The sequence below is a fragment of the Lactuca serriola genome, chromosome 5 (genome assembly GCF_051521515.1).
Source record: "Lactuca serriola cultivar US96UC23 chromosome 5, Lser_US96UC23_V15, whole genome shotgun sequence".
In the NCBI taxonomy this organism is placed as follows: domain Eukaryota; kingdom Viridiplantae; phylum Streptophyta; class Magnoliopsida; order Asterales; family Asteraceae; genus Lactuca; species Lactuca serriola.
In genome coordinates, this window is record NC_136412.1 from 237,988,680 (window position 1) to 237,992,589 (window position 3,910).

The 3,910-nt window shown below is 41.6% G+C and overlaps 1 non-coding gene across 1 annotated transcript; it reads left to right on the plus strand.

The window, feature by feature from the left end:
* The first annotated feature begins 3,460 nt into the window (after window positions 1-3,460).
* LOC145056020 (small nucleolar RNA R71) lies at window positions 3,461-3,567 on the plus strand. The gene has a single exon (XR_013685561.1). It is a non-coding gene; the product is annotated as a small nucleolar RNA R71 (small nucleolar RNA).
* Window positions 3,568-3,910: the final 343 nt, after the last annotated feature.

Genomic DNA, 3,910 nt, shown 5'->3' on the forward strand with positions numbered 1-3,910 from the left:
CTCCATCCATCACAAATAATTGTCTCCCCATCGTAAGTAAATTCCTTCAAAAGTTAAAGCGCCAACTCTTCTTCATACCGGAAATTCTTTAACCAGTCCCAGTCAACCCTATTAGGTACATAAACCTCCTTCTTCCTGACCTCAGCCAGCTTCTTCTTCCATCTTGTCATTGTTAAAGCAGATTCAATCAGAGAGAAATTCAACCAAGGAAAATCTCCTTGGTTTCCACATGAGCTCTGTCCTATTGAAAACATGGTCCCTACAAAACAAAGAACAAACAACCCAGAAAATACAGAAAAACATTAAAACAGAATCCATCTGGGTCCCCGACTGGACTCGTCGAGTCCGTGTACGACTCGGCGAGTCGTATGAACTGCGCGAGTCAGTCGACGGGTCGAGCAAAATTCGACCTCGAAATTTTTTCAAGGGTTTTGTCCATGGACGTTCCTAAGATGTATTAGAGCAAGAATAATCATCCAAAACAACACAATTAATACTAAATCAAAACCCTAAAATTTTACTAAACTACAAAATCGAGTATTCTATGAAATTGACACCTTAGAACATCTAAAACTCATGACTTTAACAAAATTATGGAAGAAATTAAGTACCTTTGTTGATAGAATTCAAGAATTTTGAAGAAAGAGTGAAGAACTTGATGAATGCTTGAGAGAGAAAACAAGAGAGGCGCACGTCGAGTAAGGGGGAAATATGATCTCAAAAGGGTTAAAAACCCTAGTTTTACCAGATGTAAAAATTATTTTTAATTAGTTTTTTTCTGTAAATAAAATCGACTCGTCGAGTCAGGGTCAGACTCGGCGAGTCTGGTCGCGAATTTAAAATCATCTGGGATCTGAGGAGACTCGTCGAGTCAGGATAGACTTGGCGAGTCAATTGCAAATAATTCAAAAATTATATCATTTTGTCATTAAAAAATTCATTCCACCCCACACTTAGCCCATACGCACTCTCAAGCAGTCATGTTTGATGATTTAGAAGATGAAAATAAAGTCCTAAAAACAAAAATCAAACTAAAACGAGAAAGATAAAAGAAAGAAAACTCTAATAACGGGTTGCCTCCCGCCAAGCGCTTCTTTTTAAGGAGTCGTTAGCTGGACTCCTACCCATCTACATTTCTTCATTTTCCTGCATTGGGAATGCATGCCTAATCTTTTACAGTTTATACTTTGTCTTGTAAGCATGTATCTTCTTCTTGTAAGCCCGTCTTAATTCTTCTCTCTTTTTCCTTGTAGCATCATCTTCAGCTGCATGAATTTCCCTTTTCCTCGTCTTCTTCTTCTTTACCCCATTCTCTTGTACCTTCTCTTGCACCCCTCCTTCTTTAAACTTCATTACTTCATAGTTGGTGAAAACTCGGGCTCGAGGTTTGGTATTACGTGACCCAATGAATAGGTTATCAGCATCATCTCTCCTAACCCTTGCATTTTCCTCTTCTCCAAAGCTTGCCACCTCTTCAAGTGGAATGTCTTCATCTTCTTGCATTATTGTATCGTGGCATGCTACATGAACGTGTTGAAAATCACCATCCATTCCTCCTTCTGCTACTTGATCTTCTAAAGAATTAGGGAAATCTTCATGTCCAGAACATGCAGGGAGCTGGTAACAAGCAGATCAGAATCATCCAAGTTGCTGAGGTTTTCGAATGGACTCGTCGAGTCCGTGATAGCGACTCGGCGAGTCGCAGCATATTCCTCACATCCCACTGTGTTTCCTGAATCGGTTCCTTTCAGCAGCTTCTCTATTTCCTCCAAGTCTTTGTCAACATCATCATTTCCTCCAGAAGATTGAAAAAACTTACTTGGATCTTCTTCTTGCAAGAGTGCAAGTTCTTTTTGTAGTATTTCATCATCCAAATTAATGAAGGAAACCTCTTCTTTTCTTCCTTCTTCTTGATTAATCTCTGGTAGAGCTTTAAACACTGCTGACTCATCTCCCACCCTCAATGTTAGTGTGTACTTGCATACATCTATCAATGCGCATGCGGTATTCAAAAATGATCTCCCCAAAATTATTGGAATTTCGGGGTCTTCTTCCATATCAAGCACTACAAAGTCCACGGGGAATATAAATTTATCCACCTTAATGAGGAGATCTTCACAAACACCTCTTGGACTAATAATTGTCTTATCCGCCAAATGGATCTTCATATTCACAGGCCTTGGCTCTGGTAAATTCAGCTTCTTGAAGAAAGAAAAAGGCATTAAGTTAATAGTTGCACCCGAATCGGTCAACGCTTGAGTAGCAAGTACATTTTCAAATTGACAAGGAATTATGATGCTTCCCGGATCTCCCTTCTTTTCTGGCAGCTCACTCATTACTATCTCCGCGACTTCAGCCAAATCTTTTCTAGCAGTAAAGAGACCCTTTAGCAAGTTCAAATATTTGGGTGTTTGAAGCATCGTTTCCACAAATGGGACGTTGACTTGAAGGGCTTTAACATGTTCCATGAAAGCTCTGTATGCTTTAACCTTCTCATCAGGTATGGCTCTGATTGGGAATGGTAGAGGAGGGTTGTAAGGCTTTAAAGAAACAACAGATTTGTCATCAGGGCATGGACTCGTCGAGTCCATTAGAGGGACTCGGCGAGTCTGGTCGGGTTTAGCTGGACTCGACTTTTCTGTCTTTTCTGCATGCACCTTGGAGACCTTCTGTGTAGGGGTCATAGGAGTGGAAATTTCTCCATAGCGGGAGGTTATAGCATTTACATTCTCCATTCTCGGATTATTCTCGGTTTTACTTGGGAGCTCACCCGGTCTTCTCTCGTTCACTTGATGTGCAAGTTGTCCTAGCTGTTTCTTTAATGTTGAGAATAGATGCTTGCTGACTCCTTAGTATATTTCTGGTCTTTTGTATTGCAGCATCATGATCATTGTATCTTTTCTCGGATGCAACTATGAATCTTGTGAACATCTCTTCTATGTTGGCTCTCTTTTCCACAACTGGTTCTTCCTTTTGATAGAATCCCCTCTCTTTCTGCTTGTATTTCTCCTCCTTTGCCTTTTTGTATTCTTCATACTGGAGCCATTCCTTCTTTGGTTTCCGCCAATTCTCGTCGTATCTATCGCCGCTTGAGTAGAACACTTGCGCCTTCTTGTTTCCATTTTCATCCAAGTCACAATCCTTCGTGAGATGAGGTCCTCTACAGTTCTCGCGTCCAACTCGAATAGCATGGATTGTTTGATCCATTTTTGTCATCCTTCTATCTAAACTATCGAGCTTAGCCATCATCGCTGCCATGCCATCATTGGCCGAGTTCACTACCCCCCGACTTACTTCATTTCTTGGGTTGTGGTATTCTCTAGAATGCTTAGAAAATTCTTCAATTAATTCCTTGATTACCAGGGGTGCCTTCTTTGTGAGTGGGCCTTGCGAGTCGAGCAATTGCCTTGTGGTAACATTGACTCCATCATAGAAGATGGAGACTTCTTGTTGGCTATTAAGGTCATGGTGTGGGCAATTTCTGATAAGACCCTTGTACCTCTCCCACGCTTCATAAAGGGACTCTCCGGGTTGTTGCTCGAAGTTGGCAATGACTTTCTTCAACTTGGCTATTTTAGAAGGCGGGCAAAAATGGTCTATGAATTCCTCTTTCATCTTAGCCCATATGGTGACCGACCCGGGGGGGAAGTGACTTGAGCCAATCCTTTGCAGCACCCTTGAATGTGACTGAAAGCATACGAAGTAGCTGGGTCTCGCGTGGCACATTTGGTACATTGAAGTAGTCAACCACATCATTTACTTCATCTAAGTGCTTGTAAGCATCTTCGTGGTCTTTTCCATAGAAGGGAATCTCCTTGAGTTGAGCGAGGATATGGCCCTTTAGCTCGAAAGTAGCAGTAGCGGGAATTGCGGGTTGCACAAGTCCCGGGCCAGTGTCATCGCACATCCT